The 16,894-nt window shown below is 40.2% G+C and overlaps 1 protein-coding gene across 12 annotated transcripts in view; it reads right to left on the minus strand.

The window, feature by feature from the left end:
* Window positions 1–14,189, minus strand: part of Chl1 (cell adhesion molecule L1 like) — a 224,358-nt gene extending 210,169 nt beyond the window's left edge. For 3 of the 12 annotated variants that reach the window (XM_045133860.1, XM_045133850.1, XM_045133852.1), the window contains exon 1: window positions 13,601–14,189. The gene's annotated coding sequence lies outside the window, so the exon portion shown is untranslated. Of the gene's footprint in view, window positions 1–12,196; window positions 12,345–12,584; window positions 12,724–13,265; window positions 13,499–13,600 lie in introns of those variants that run through there. The other 9 variants (XM_045133855.1, XM_045133859.1, XM_045133853.1 and 6 more) reach the window with 5 other exon arrangements.
* Window positions 14,190–16,894: the final 2,705 nt, after the last annotated feature.

Genomic DNA, 16,894 nt, shown 5'->3' on the forward strand with positions numbered 1-16,894 from the left:
TTTTTGTCTATGAACAAATCTGAAAATGTATCTTCATCTGCTATAACTTTTGGTTTGTACAATCAGATAAAATAAAACAAAGGTGCATACTATTTGAAATGGTCTAAGTGAAAAATGAACCCTCACTGACACGAATTAGGGTCATTGGGCATGCCTCTTATCCTAGCAATGGGAGGAGGATCACGGGAGGACGGGAGTTCAACATCAGCCGGCTATGTATGACCCTGCCTGAAACATCAACAAGCAAACAAAAACAAAATACTGACTGAGCAAGTCTTTCTATAACTAAAATATTGGGGCTTTATTGAAATTTTACAGAAGGAAAGATTTGAAAGATAGGTCTCTTCTGTTCAAACTTCAGATATTGGCAGATGATTGAAATTCTAATGGGAATTAATTAGGTGTGTGGGCAGATATCATTATGGTCATAATTAGGTATCATCATTAATTCATTTAACTTTTTTATTTTTATGAGCTATTATAAATGGCTTTTTTAAATGAACATATTTTGGGTAATGTGTGGAAATTAGATTGATTATCTTACATTATTCCCTATTTTAGGACATCTACATGGATAGAAATAAATTCAATTTAAGAGATTTAATACCATATATTAATTACTATAACCTATTAAAAATTATATAATTTAAGACTTTCAATTTTAATCTAATATTTGTGAATTAGATATGAGTTTATAATTATTTTTGTTTTCTAGTTCAATTTTAATGGAGTTGTGTCCAGGTATGGCCGAGCACACCTTTAATCCCAACACTCTAGAGATGGAGGTGGGAGGATGGCCATGAGTTCAAGGCCAGCCTGAGACTACATAGTGAATTCCAGGTCAGCGTGGGCTAGAGTGAGGCTCTGCCTTGAAGAGAGAGGAAAAAAAATTGTGAATATTGCATACTTATTCTCTCTTTATGAACAAATATATATGTAACCACCCAGATAAATCCATTTCATTCATGATATCAGTACATAGGAAACAATGAAAAAGATTCTGGAAAGCAACATTCACACATAATCAACTGGAGTAGAAATGCAGATGAAGAAAAGACTAGAGCTAACAATCCATTCCTTTCATGATCCACAGAAACAAAATGAAAGTGCAGCTTGTTTTCATGCAGAGTAGTGTCTAGCTTGCTGCAGAAACAATTCAATTCATTTAGCTGGATATGGGAGAGGATGACATACCTTCCTGGCTATCCTCTCCAGCTCTGAATTTGAAGGGACAAAGAAAGTAGAACTCATGCTTAATTGAGGCAGTAAATACTAGGAGGTAGCAGATTGTCTTACTGTTAAATACAGTAATGGGTTTTTAATGGCTGCTGTCCAAAATTACATGGGAGAAAAATGGTTTATTAGTAATAATAATAGCTGGCACCTTTATCTTCAAAGCACTTTACAAATATTACCTCATTAATCCTCCAACTACCCCTAGAAAGCAACAAAAAAATCTTTAGTTTAGAGCGATACAGTGGGAAAATAGCAGGCAGTCTTCATAAGGGTTTGCATAAGGAGGTAAATTTCCAATTTAAGCAATTCATACTAAATTTTAAAATGAATTGAATGCATTCACTCTGATGATGGGCAGCCCCTATTTTGAAGGGATAGTGATTAAGGTCAAATCCATTTTACTTGAACTTGACTCATGGAAGAACACATGAGTTCCACCTTAATTGCTTAGTGAAGGTTCTGTAATATTACTTCCAGCAAATCAACTGTGTTCAAAATCTATTCAGCCCAGATCAATTATAGGCAGAAACTTGTCTGCATAGAAAAAGTCAGCTGCTGAAACTCTGAAATCTAGCTCTTCTGAGAATTCCAAGAGGTGAGAAAACAAAATGGAATCAAGGTTAAAATTAATCATTTTTATTTTGACTTTCTATTTTTATCGACTCCCGTAACGTCTCTACAAAGGAGTGTATGTCTCATATCTAACAAGGAGAAAGTACTCCAATTAACCAGTTGCTCGTGCAAGCATATGCTGTAGATGCTAAAATTATTATTTTGATATATTTGCTAATTACTATGGACACTGTTCTCATTTTCTAGCCATTGTATAATTCATTGAATATTCTTTCCACCAGCACATTTTAAGCTAGTAAGTAAATCCTGTACTCGGCTATCATGTCCGCTTTATAAAACAACTTAAAAGAATCATTAAGGGGGCTGAGGAGATGATTCAGTGGGTAAAGTGCATACCATAAATCATGAGGGCCAGGCGTGATTGTGCACGCCTTTAATCCCAGCACTTGGGAGACTGAGGTAGGAGGATCACTATGAGTTTGAGGCTACCCTAAGACTGCAAAGTGAATTCCATGTTAGCCTGGGCTAGAGTGAGACGCTACCTCAAAAGAAAAAAAAATAAAAATAAAAATAAATAAATAAAGAGGGCTGGAGAGATGGCTTAGAGGTTAAGCGCTTGCTTGTGAAGCCCAAGGACCCCGGTTCGAGGCTCCATTCCCCAGGACCCATGTTAGCCAGATGCACAAGGGGGCGCATCCGTCTGGAGTTTGTTTGCAGTGGCTGGAGGCCCTGGCGCGCCCATTCTCCCTCTCTCTCTCTATCTGCCTCTTTCTCTCTCTGTTGTTCTCAAATAAATAAAAATTTGAAAATAAATAAATAAATAAATAAAGAGAGAGAAAGAAAAAGGAAAAGAAAAAGAAAAATGAGGACTTGGATTTTAAACCCCAGCACCCTGGGTATGCCTGCCTGTAATTTCTGTGCTAGGAAGATGGAGACACAAGCCTCCCCAAGGTGTGCTGTTTAGCTGGAAAGGCTGACTTGGTGAGCTCTGGGTTCAGTTTGACTCTATTTCAAAGCATCAGGTGGATTACAGTTCTCACCCTCTCCACATTTTGACACAGGAGATAGAGATGGACAAAAATCATGAGACATCATAACATAAGAAGTACTTCTTGGGAAGTGGGTGCTAAGTGGGATAGGGTGGGGGGAAGAGGACAAAAGAGGGCCAAAGCATGGGAATACAATCAAATCACAGTTTGCACATGTATTAAAATTCTCAATAAGGACTGGAGAGATGGCTTAGCTGTTAAGCGCTTGCCTGTGAAGCCTAAGGACCCCAGTTCGAGGCTCCATTCCCCAGAACCCACGTTAGCCAGAAGCATAAGGGGGCGCATGCGTCTGGAGTTCATTTGCAGTGGCTGGAGTCCCTGGCGTGCCTATTCTCTGTCCCTCTCTCTATCTGCCTCTTTCTGTCCCTCTCTGTCTCTCTCAAATAAATAAATAAAATAACAAAAAAAAAACTTAAAAAAATTCTCAATAATAATATTTAAAAATAAGGTGGAAAACAATTGAGGAAGATACTTGGTATCAATCTCTGGCCTACACACACAGCACACATATGCACATTCACCTGCATACACACATACATGTACACACACACAGACACACACAATCTTCTGAACACTTTCAACTATTGCCCCCAGACCTGGAAAAGAACTTCATTTCTTTCTCCTAATCCTTATCTTAACTGACAGGTGTTAATAAAGAGTGTGCCAGCACTATGATTGGTGTCAATGTTCAAGAACAGCCGGGATGGAATATGGCAATTTCTATCAATATTTCTATGTTAATCAAGAAGGGTAATCAAACACTCATGTCTTTATTAAAGTGTCAACCATTAGTGAAATTGGATACGCACAATACTGAGATGTGAGGGAAATCCAGGCACTTTGACGTTAGAGATCATCAGAAACACTTTTTCAAGGGGGCTGAAATGACAATGATGGGAAGCAAAGCTTTGGGGTCATCATAGGAACCATCACAGCAACAAATGCTTATAGGATACAATGCAGAGACTATTCAAACATCTCCCTCTGTGTATTGATTTCTCAAGGGAAACCTTCGCTATTATACACTGCATGACAAATTCTACAACGTCTTTTTAAATGGCACAGTTCTTATAATATGCATTTATTATCATGCCGTGCCTTAGAAAGATGCTTTGTCTACTTTCTGCTCTGGGTACAGAGCAGATAAGTTTTTGTGGATAGTAAAGAAGAGCACTAGTCCACGGTGAGAAACTACATGGAGGGCCTGAGTATTTAAGAGGTACTGATAGACACTGGACATTTTAGAAATAAAAGTAATGGAAAGTAAAGAATGTTGAAAGAACATGTTTAGCTCAAAGGTACCACCAAGCAGCAACTTACAGTTTCGGGAATGGAATCAGATATTTTGCTGTTTGAGTTAGGTCCTAGCCACTCTCTTGAAAGCCACACTGTGTGATTTCAAAGACCCATCAATGTGTGTACAACTGAGCTTAAAATGCATATGGTGATGATAGTGCTTTCCGCAAATAACTCATGCAGAAACTGGAAAGCACATAATATAGAATTCAGTAATGATAAATAGAAGATATTTAAGTATGTGCCTGCCTAATCCTTAGCTTTGTCTCTATCACCCAGGAGTGAGGGAGAAGCTGCCTATGAAGCTCTGCCTGACCTGGAATTTCTGCTCCTCCCACCCTAGCCTCTAAGGAATGCGGAGACTGGAGGTGTGTGGTGCTTACTCAGCTTGATAGAAGTTTTTCTTAATGAGTAAGTCACTCTCAATGTCACATAGGACTAGCACGCACACATACCACACTATACAACTATGGAAATATGTATCATAAGGTTGAGGAAATTTAATTTTAAAAAAAAGTCCAATGCACGACCCATTTTCATTAACAAGGAGGGTCTAATGGGAGGGGGTAGATCACAGATGAGCCTAAATAATGGTACCAAACTGCCTGTATTCACTGAAATGAAAACTAATAAATTAAATTAAAAAAAAAAGGAATACTTACTTCCCCAACAGTTATCTACCTCATCAACAAAAAGATGATCATTCAAGGTATCTCTCATGTATTACCTGCTCTTTAGCACATAAATCCCAACATTTATAACAGACTTAAAAATTAGACAAGTATTTTTCTATTTGCAGGGCCTGGATTTTGAAAAAAATAGAATACCAGATATTTGTTTGAACAAATAAAGTGATATTACATTTTAGTTGTAAAAAAAAAAAAGTCTACTTATATGTCTTTAGACAAAGCTATATTCAACCTTGCAAATAAATACAACTAGTGACATTTTTGGTATTTTTCTGGGTTTATTACGGAGCTCAGTTTACACAATATCATTGGATATGCATTGTGTCAGTAAGTAAAATAAATAAAGTAGCAGCATTGCTTATAGAGTATGTTTTCTTATCTTTCAGATATGGAGTCAATTGAGGAAATCTTCAAGTTTAACACTTGTGAGCAAATCAGAAAACTGAGCTTTAATTATTATCTTCACTACCTCCTGGCTAAACACTTGACCTTGAGTTAGTGTTGTCAGCTATACAGTGAATTGCCATGATTCTCTTTTTATATCCACAGTGTTGTTTTAAAAGTCAAGTGGGATGATATTGAAAAATTACCTAGATGGAATATAGCACTTGAGTAATGTAAGATCATATTTTTAAATGGCCATCATAAGCAATCATGTGAATGAATGGAAAAATGCAGTCCCAAGTGGTAAAGTGAAAAGGTTAATATTTTCCTAAAACCCCTCTGCAATGAAATTATTGATTTCTTTTAAATGCTTCAGTATATTAGGTGTCCCATAATCAAAGGATGTTCCATCATTTTTAGACTCTTATAAAATTCTCCCATGAAATAAGACATTGTATTCACAAATTAAGACAAGAACTTGTGTTCTATTACAGTGGGGAAAACATTCTCTTGGCCTCAGAAATGCAAATTCTCCAATACATCCCTGATGTATTTCCTCATCTTTTTTACACACCAAACACACACACACACACACACACACACACACACACACACACACACACAGTATGCCACAAAAAGTGGCACTGATTCCGAAGAGGACAGAGTCTGGGGTATAGTTATTGCTACATTGTTATTTGACCTTCTACCCTCAGGTGTACATGGTGAGTACATTCCCTTAAGTTGGAATCATCACTCACAGTAAAAGCATTAGTTATGGAAAAAACTCTTTAAGAATTGCAAACCTGTTATCACAGAAGCTGTTCATTCTTCCCTCTCTCTCTCTCTCTCCATATATATATATATATATATATAAAAGCAGAGATACTTTAAGTGAATAGTCAATGTGAGGCTACATCTGAATACCAACTCTGCAAGAACTATATTCCTGGGGCGATGAAAGGAAGGAGAAAGGCATGATTAGGGAAAAGGGCATATCATGGCCCTGAATGAAAATGTAATGAATCAGATAGACAGACAGATAGATAGATAGATAGATAGATAGATAGATAGATAGATAGATAGATATACATATAAGCAGATTATGATATTTTATTCTCTCACCCCTGCTTTTGTTTCCCTGGGACTTGCTTCAGTGGAATTATGGCATTCTCTGTTGGGTCAAGATGGCCTCAGCCAGTCCAATGAAGTATTAGGGGAACCATGCCTCAGAGCATACCAACTCAGTCTTTCCCTGTCTTTACTTATCCTCTATAAATTTGAAGTATACCATCAAATTCACATGTGTTGTGAACCTTTCTGCATTTTGCTTTGTTCTGGAAGAAATGATTTCCACAGACCAGGAGGAGCAGCAGTTGTCAGGGTAGGCAGATGCCACTAACTGGTGACTAGACAATGTGTCTCTCAAAATCCACAGACTGTGCCTAACAGCTTTTGCCAGAACTCTTTGTAACTCTGTCCCCTTCATCATCCATTTAGAGTATAATCTACATATCATAAAACACCAGAGTAAAGGCAAAAGGAACCTGATTTTACTCAGAAATGGCACAAAAGAATGAATTCTTCAGGGCCACCAAGGGGACAGGACACTCAGTTCAGTCCAATGGCATTCCTGTCATCTGAACATTCAGGTCTAGCAACTTAAATACTTTTTTAAAGAATCTAATGACATATTGATAACCTCACAGGGGTTACTGATAGCCCCACAAGCCCTGCACTGTTTTGAGCCAATGACAATTTTAACATGGAGGGTAGAAAAGAACAAAAGAAGTAAAACAACAAAACAGAAGAAGGGCTACCCCAAAATGAGGTAGGTACTCAGTAGATGGGGAGAAAGGAGGATAATGAAAATGAAATATAATAACAATGCAGTGTGGGGGTTTGAATAGATGGCCCCCAATATATTCAGTTTTTTATTGTTTGTAGTTTGCATCTGCAGCCACCTGGCCAGAGGCAGTGTCACTGGGTGGATCTTAAGGTGTGGTGATTGGTTTCAGATTTTAATGTAAAGATATGCTGTGTGCCTAGTTGGAGTTCCTGCAGTAGTGTGCTGTGGCTTTTGGCTTATGCTTCTCTCTCTCTCTCTCTGTCTCTCTCTCTCCTTGGTCCTGTGAAGACAGGCCAGCTTCTTCTGCCATTTATGGAACTTCCCCGGATCTGTAAGCCTCAATAAATATCACTTCCTCCATAACTGTGCCTGGTCTAGAAGTTCATCTCAGCAAACCTGAAGCTGTCTGCTAAATGCAGTATGTTCATGTATTAGTTTTTTTTTTGGTAAAAATACATTGCTTTCCATGATAATCCAACAATAGAAATTTCAGCATCTTCTCTTTTTACATAGGTGAAATTTTTAAGAGACATTCATTGAGCCAGACAAAATACGTATTCAGGGGCTGGAGAAATAGATGGCTTAGTGGTTAACTGCTTGCTTGTGAAGCCTAAGGACCCTGGTTCGAGGCTCAATTCCCCAGGACCCACGTAAGCCAGGTGGGGCATGCATCTGGAGTTCATTTGCAGTGGCTGGAGGCCCTGGCCATTCTCCCTCTCTCCCTCTCTCTCCCAGCACATTTCTTGACAGCAAAGTGAGTCAATACCTATGTTCCAAAGAATCTTAGAAAAGACCTATGCAAATCAAAGTCAACTTTGGAGGGCTTTGGACTCTCACTGAAACCCCAGTAGTTCTGATTGAATTGATGCAGGGTTGAAGTTTGTAAAGCTCTTTAGATTAATTCTCATTTTAGCCAAGCTTAAGAGTCACTACTACTTTGAGACATCTGACACCATCACTAGTCACGTATTTGCATATAGTTAATGTAGATAGCAATAGTTTGTTGTTGATAGCACCACGGGTCACAGCTCACACTTACATGTGCAGGGATATGTGTATACGTATCCATCTACTTTTATTCACTGACCAAGGTATAGAAGGATAACAGTAAATACAATAAATCTAGAATTTGATAAGCCACTAACAATTGCTATTAAGCTGTGTGTAAACAATGTCTTATGTCTCATTATGTTAGCAAATATGAACTATGAGTGGACCTCATTTCTAGAGAAGAAAGCCATCTTAGATCAAAATACTTACCCACAGCCACTCACCTATAAGTTGGCAACTTTGATTTTGAACCCTGGTATACTGAGTACACAGCCAATGAATTTAACCACTGCAACAATGTGTTTTCTACTGTTCCATACTCTGTAAGGGTTTATGAGGTGCATAAAATGAAACATGTGCCATCAAAGAGTTTACGATTTGAGAATGGAATTGTGATGCACACTAAAATTTATAGGATGTAGAGGAAAATGGTGATTGTAATTCTTGGATTTATTATGATTAGGAAAAGGTGGATGATGAAGCTAGGGAGATGGCTCAGTGGGTAAAAGTGCTTTCTGCACAGGAATGTTTCCTAATTTCAGTTGTAAGCACCTATATATAAAGCTGCATGTGGCTGTACATGCCTGTATTCCAGTGCTGGAGAGGGGGCGCAGAGACAGTAGACTCACTAGTCAGTGAGTCTAACCAAAAAAAAAAAGAAAGAAAGAAAGAAAGGGAGAGGGTCAAAGAAAGAGAGAGAGAACTATGATCTCTATGATTAGTGACAAATATGTATTTCAAGGAAATAAAATGGAAAAGTAAAAGAGGAACATGCACATGCTCCTCTGACCTGCACACATTTGTACATGGTGTGTGCCCTTCTACGTACATGCACATGCCACACACAGAGAGAAAGAGGGAGAGATTGAGTGAGGGTGGGAAGAATGGTGAGAGGGGAGGGGAAGGCAAAGAAAGAAAATGGATCTGAAGAAGGGAGCGTAGCTGCTTTGCCAGAGCGGTTTCTGCAAATATGGGTGAATAAGAGGCATACAAACATCAGAAGAAAGAAGGAGATAAAGCCACAAGGAGCAAAAGCACAGGACATTATTTATCTACTTTCAAATTCAATGCACTTGTCATTATCATCATCACAAGTACCAGTTGAACTGGATATTTATATCTGCCTTAAATTTACTTTTGCTACTTTAACTGGCATACCACCTCACTTGAAGAATTGATTTTACCTCACACACTGTTTGATTCCTATTGAAATTATTTTTTTACAAACACACTCCTAGTAATTTAAATTTCAAAAGAGATATTGATGTTGGTATTCTTTTGGTGGGAACAAATTTATGTGGAAATAAAATGCACATAATTTAGAGAAAATTCTAAAAATTGGAACCAGAACATGCATCTATATTTTTACTAAACACAATAAAAAGGTAAGCAATATCATTTTTAGTCACAATACATAAAACTCAATTAGTTATGGTCTATTTGTGCACTGACTAATAATGTTCGTTAACAAAAGAGAATTTTCTAGTTTACTGGATAAATATACTAGAAGAAATTGCAGAATAATGCTGGTTGCCAAGCAACTACAGCTCAACACACTCTCTCTCTTCTCTCTCTCTCTCTTCTCTCACTCTCTCTCTCTCTTCCTCCCCCCCCCCCTCATTTATGATCAGGCCAACTCATTCATCAAGCTTCCCTATCTCAGAGCTAGAGAATCCCAACCAATTTGTTTCTTGGGAAAATTATAGTGACTTCGGGTAACACAATAACACTTTTATTCTCAAAAGATAAACTTAGATGTTCTTTTGATCAAAGGGATGTGTTAATTCATTATTCTCTACATGGTGCTAATAAGAAAGCTATAATTAACTAACTATACTACTGAAACACACATAAACTGTAGTAATTAGTAATGTTTAAGGTGTTAACCGACCCTCAAAATTAGAAAATGCAGACTCTTTCGTCCAATAAAGACACACAGAAAGGAGAAAGCAACACATCTAATTAAATTGAGAATTGTTTTGAGTCCCTCCCAAGAGGGAAAAGGAAAGGCATGTGATCTCCAAAATGTGAAAGATTTCACTTTAATACCAGAGAAAAATGGCTCAATGCCAAGTTGACTTGTAGGTAGGCATAAAGTGCTGGCGAATAATGCAATCATTCCTTTTTTGTAAGAGAATGCTTAACACAATGTTTTCCAGGAATGAATAGAAAGAATATTGTGCTTTCACTCATTAGCTGTGTTAACTTAGCATATTGTATGTAAATCACCATAATAATTGCAATCTCTTCAGAATGAATTAGTTTGAATGAAGCTGTAATCAACATGTTCATAATTGAAAATACAGTATTCTCAGCCTTGGTTGGAAAAAGTACATGAAGCACTGATTGAATCAGGTAACACAGTTCATCTCGGCAAACAGCCTGGGTACAGAGACAACTTCATCCTCTTGATTACACCTCTCCATGCTAATGAGCTTCCCAAATTCAGCATGCAACACCGCCCAATCTGTCATGCTTTCCCACTGTTGCCCTTTCTCCTTCACCTTCAACTGCAATACTGCTTATATTTATGAAGAAAGTACAAAATAATAAAAAGCAAAATTTATGTTTCTAAAATAGATGATGCTCTATTACACTGCTGGCTGTCATAAATCACAGAGCAAAATAATTTCCAATGAATAGAACAGTTAGTACCAGAGCTCCTGGGAAACAATATGTAAATGATCACATGAATTTCAGACAAGCTGTCTCACTAATTCCTCAAGGTACCTTTTAAACATGTCATATACCCTGGGAAGATGAGCGTTATAGGAGCTTCACACGAAACACTACTCCACTACCTTGTACCGTATTTTGTGATGATCATTAGTTCCCTTCCATTACTTACTGTTCCTTTATCTGTTAAAACTAAAGATTCTTGATCATTTTCCTTATTTAATCCTCAACAAAAGTGAATTAGGAAAACGTATTTCAACACAACAATTTTAGGTCAAACAATTTCCTATCTTCAAAAATTTGGGTACTGTAAAAACAGGCTGCTAACCAGATAATATTTTTCTAAGAGAGACTAATTTCATAAATGTCACTAAATATATTTGAGATGGTGGTACCTGCCTGGCTTGTCTCTGATCTACTAAGATATGGCTACATTTCAGTAAGCAAAAGGTCTTAAAAATTGATTTCAACAAGTTCATCATGAGTTCTATTAACTTAAAAGTAATAAGCACATTTAGTACAATATGAGCTGTTAGACATGCAAGTCATTCCACAACGTGAACAGTTCTCACATTATCAGACAGTGTTCAGTGATACCAGGAGGTATCGATAAACACCAGTAACCTTTACTTTCAAAGAAGGGAACTTTCTATACACCTAGACACAATAAAATCCACCTGCACAATACACGAATCTTGGTAGTTGGGCCCATCTACAGTGAAATGGGTACAAACATCCCTGAAAGAGAATTCAATGCTCATCATGCCAGTATGTACCCAGTAATAACCACTTGTCTCCATGTATTCCATATCAATATCCGGAGCTTGCAAGGAATGATGACAAGTGACCTACCACCTTCCATTACTAGGGGTAAAACTCCTGGAGTGCTTAAAGCCATCTCACATGGAAAGCAGACATAAAGCCTAGATCCTAGTCAGGTTAAATTAAAAAAAAAAAAAAAAAAGAACATAGGTTGGCGCATCACAAAGAGACTGCATTTAAGATAAACCCAATGACAACATCTGCAGGTGGAAAAGGAAAAACAAAACCTCACAAGGCAAAATAGATGAGGAAACTATTTTCTTGTCACCAAAAGTTTCCCCGGATAGCTTTCTGATATCTGCCCAACAAGAGACCTAAAAGCCAGTTTGACTAGCAAATGTTCAGTTTGTCTTTTCCAATCTGCTGCAATCCAGAGTGGAGCTGGGCCCTAACAATTTGCCTGGGATTATCCTCTTCAATTAAAATGCACTTAATTTTGGGGCACGGCCCCGCCCACACACACAAAGTTCAGCGGAATGAGAATCCACCATACCTCATTAACTTCAGAATTGCTATTCACAGAGATATTAGAAGTGACCACTCGTTTAGTCTCCCTCGGGGCGGTGGGGACTCACCTGTACGTCTCTCTTAACAGTCTGCTACTCGGCATTGACCCCTATTATTTAGACTGGGGAAACTGAGGCATGGAAGGGTTAAATTAGCCCTTCACAGAGATGAAGGACTGGAGTTTCAACCCAGAGGAGGACCCCAAGAGACTACCTTGCAGAACCCTGAGTTGCTTGTCTCCGCGCGCCCCCGCCCCTGTTCCCCCAGCGTTCCTCGGAGCGCGCCTTCGCGCACGCGCCTGCCCAGGCGGCGGCGGCTCACCTCCCCGCCCGCGGCGCTGCGGAGGGGCCACACACCTGTTCTCCTGCTTCTACCTTCCCGCCCACCCACCTCCTCCGCGGGTTCGGGACCACCCAGCCGGCTCTCCCGCAGAGCACCTCTCCTGGGAGCCAGTACCTGAACCACGCAGTCACTGCTCCCCGCGGTGGCTCCTAGCTTCTTGCAGAAATTCCCCAACCCCGCCGCTGGCTGTGAAAGTGGAGCTCTAGCAAGCCAAAGGAGAGAGGGATGGAGAGATCGGCTGCGTTCCTCAGCCTATCAGCTCCAATCCCTGTGCTCCAAATTAATCACTTTCGCCCACCCCACTCACACCCTCACTCAAAGAGAAAAAAAAAAAAATTGAGAGAGAAAGGCACAAAGAGGAAAAAGGGGACCATCCGTGACTGGCATCGCTAGCTCCCCGGGCTCTGCTACCAGGGAACCATGGCAACGAGCCCCCCCCCCCCCCGTCAGCCTTCTCTCCCCGATGGTGGTCTGTAGAGGCTCTGTGCCCCCCAGTTTAATCACCCACTCCTTGGCCCAGCGGTCCCTAGATTCACGATTCTAGGCTTGGGGGCAGTCAGGGACCTCAGTGGAATAATCCTCTTCTGAGAATAGGAGCTACACGGGGTATGGAGAGGTGTGTGAGCCCAGACAGCTAAAACACTGGGCAGGAGTGAAGAGGCCATGACCGATTCCAAACCCAGAGGAGTCGGATCCCCACTTGAAGGGCCGATGTGCAGGCGGCAAGGCATCCTCTCGGGAGGGCATGCAGGGAGGGAGCGGTGAGCAGGTTGGAGGACAGAGGGACCGACCTACCGATGACTTGTGACAGTAAGTAGGAGCTGGGGGACGCACGGGTCCTCGAATCCTATTTACCCCACGCGACCGACCGGGAGCTGTCAAAATCCAGCCTCACCTACCTGAAGAGAGGCAAGGAAAGGAGGTGTCTCTTCCCAGGTTACGGAAGAGACTTCGGGCCACTCCCATTTTGGGCAAGGGTGGAACACTTCACTGCGCACCATTTCCTTTTTCATAAAAGGTGGCGGGCTCTTCCTGCGAGTAAACCCTGAATTCTCTCTGCATCTCAGAGACTGCTAAAGGGGGAATGGGGAGATCCCCTGGAGCTAGCGAGATATGCAAATAAGACTCACCTGAGAGATTTCTGGCATCCGATCTCTCACGCACCTTCCCAGGAGAAAACTTCTCCCTAAGCTGGCTTTGAGTGGGAAGAGCCACCCGCAGCGTCTAGCGACTCTGGGCGGATCCGGGGGTAGTTTCTTGCTGGGTGCTCCCTGCTAATCCGCACCCACGTCTGCCCACAGAGGTCCCTGCTGTCCCTTCTCGCTGTTGGCACAGGTCGCCAGAAGGCTGGACTTGTTCGAGCTTGCACGGGTATCCACACCCTGCCTCCAGAGCCAGGGTCGCGCCTGGACTCCACTCTCCTGGGGATTCACTCTGCCACCCCTCACCCACGCCGTCTATTTCTCCTTCCTTTTCGCATTCCCTTGGGGCAAGAGAGTTACAGCCTTTAGACTTTGATCTTATGAAATGCAAACGACGAAACCAAAACTTTGCTAAGCATTTTCAACATATCTAAGCCCAAAGAGGTCGGATTCCTGCTCCTCTCTGCAAGACAGAAACCTGAAGGAAGCCCCTCCTTCCCGCTCTGCTTCAGAGGGTTTCACTCAGCTCATATTCCACACATCGCCTGCAGGTCTGGTCTGGGTCCCTCTACCCTACCGCTGCACGGTGAAGGGGTGAGGTGCCAAGTGCCCATTACAAACTGTCTCCCCGATTTCCTTCCTCACTTGGAGGTATGGTGGAACTTGTGATTTACAAAAGAGCTGTCAAATCAGTGCTGACATAAATTTAGAGACCTTCCACTGGTACCACATAAAATCTGTTCCAATACGTAAAACCTATATTTCACCCTATTGTTCCATGATTTTTTTTCCTATTTATTCTCTCTTCATGACGTAGTACAAATAAAGCTGTTGTGCTTATTTCCAGTGCAAAAAAGAAAAAAAAAATAGTCTTTCCCCCTATTTTATGTATTCTAACAATTAGACAATTGTATTTTTGGATTACAACATGGGGCATATACAGACTTTTGCATTAGACGATCTATATACTCCTTATTTTGGTTGCACACCAAGGATGATATTTTCCAAAATGTTTACACAATGCTGCTTAAAAAAAATCCTTTTTGATATTAGCTGCCTTTTATGGTAAGAGAATTATAGACTTCTAAGTTTTTCTTCACTTAGACTGTGAGACTGACCTTACAGTACGGTTCTGTTCTCATCTAGTGTGTGAGACAATGAGGACATTTAGAGATGTGAACTGCTCCCAGAACTGGACGTCCCTACAGGGTCCAGCAAGAGGGAAGAACAGTCAAGATTCTGCCCAAGAAGCAATCAAATCAAATATTTAGAAGAAAAAAAAAAAAAGAACTTTTCTGTTTCTAATCACTAACCTTAAGGCCTTGATTCTGTTGGTTCGTGTGTGGGCATAGTTCCTAATGACTGCACTGGCAAATGACAAATACAAGTGAGGGCAGGATGTGTCTTATGTCTAAATTGTACAACTGGAGAGATTCCTCTGCCAGAGGCATGATTAGTCATGTGGCATGTTTTCTAAAGTAGAAACAAAGAATATTGAATAAAAGTCCAACAAGGAAAATGCAGTGCCTGAAGGAAACCATTTCCAAGGTCAAGGAGTCAAAGGAGAGACACAAAGCCAAGTTGGTCTCTGGAGTTTATCACCTTCCAAGCAAGCATCCACTGGAAAAGACTGAAAACTCCACTTGGGCCAGAATAACAGAGAACTTTAAAACAAACAGATCTTTTTTTTTTTCTTTGTTTTTTTTTTTTCCCTGTGATTTGTTTGGTGGAAATTGGGCAGAATGATAATTATCTAGATAGATAGGTTGATAGATGATAGATAGATAGATAGATAGATAGATAGATAGATAGATAATAGACAAATAGAGGATACATTATAGCTTCATGAAAGATAGACAGATATAGATAGATAACAGGTGCAAAGATATGAAGAAATATCAGGATGGGAAGGAGAGAAGAATGGATGGAAGAAGGAGTTAAGAGAAAAGGAGGGAAAGATTTTCAGAGTCCATGTTAATAAATACAGAAGAACTAAACAACCAAGACCAAATCCTTTGAAAATATCAACAAATATTATATAACTCCAAGGCATTATACCCCAAGTAAGAAGATAAAGTGTTTTTTATTTTTTTTAACATGCAAACTTCCAAGCCCCCAAGTGTGAGTATAAATGAGGAAATAATAGCTGCTTGGGGCTTATTAAGATCGATAATGAAGCCAGCATATAGAAACTTTATTTTAGGCAAGCACACTTTCTGAAAGAAAAGAGAAAAGAAAATATTTCAATAAGGAAAGGAGAAGGGAGGAAAGGAAAATGATTTAAAAAAAAAAGAGAGAGAGAGAGAGAGAAAGATTCTGTTTTCTTCAGAGGATGCACAAGTACAGGAAGATGTGTTTGGATGATTGTCACATCCAAGAAACAGCTCAGAGGTCTGATCTCCATTGGATGAGTTCATATTTTTATACATGATCAAATGTGGACAGCACAGCTAGTCCAAAGAGACTCACAATTCTCCTGCCTCAACTCCCAAGAAGGCTGGAACCAGAAGGCAGAAAGACACCTTCTGCTGCTGCTTTGGGCATCTCTCCTGGCTCTCTCTACACTGTCTGGCACTTTGTTCAGATGTACTTTCCACTGAGCCACACTCCTGATCTATGAGACATCAAATAGTTGCACAGAGGTGCTGGAGAAAGACTACATTCTCACAAATCACATGGAAATCTGATCACATTAGCTTCAAAAGGCATGATTTTGTTCCCCCTCTCTTACATGGATGATGGACTTGGTAAGAGAAAATACTAAGGGAACACAAAGGAAAGGGGAAAGGGATGTGCTCTCATGAATAGAAGCAGAAGGTGAGAGAGATAGGCCAGTCAACTGGAAAAAGATAAAAGGTGTCAAATACTGGTGTAATTTTCAGCTTTTCCTACTGATTTACTGCACAGCCTCTGCCTGAACCATCATTTGGTAACATTCCCAGAGCTAGGGCCATTGCAGGAGTATTGCCTTTCCACAAAGCCAAGTAGCTAGTGATAATGGCATCATTCCTAGAAAAACTGTTCAGCAGAAGAGCTGAAGAGTTGGGAATAGTATTTCAGTCTAGCAGTTCTGAACAGTCACAGATTGACAGGGATTGCTGGCCAAGTGCCATCGTAAGAAAAAAGCAGGGTGTTCCACTGAGGAATAGATCCTTCAAAGACAACCTTGGAAGTACAAAGCAGCCTCCTTCAGATCACAAAGGAGTAAAATAAAGTGGACCACATGAACTCTGCAGAGCAACACTGAGAGGCAATTCTCTTTTAACTTGTCTTTTCACAAAA

The sequence above is a fragment of the Jaculus jaculus genome, chromosome 14, assembly GCF_020740685.1.
Source record: "Jaculus jaculus isolate mJacJac1 chromosome 14, mJacJac1.mat.Y.cur, whole genome shotgun sequence".
NCBI lineage: Eukaryota > Metazoa > Chordata > Mammalia > Rodentia > Dipodidae > Jaculus > Jaculus jaculus.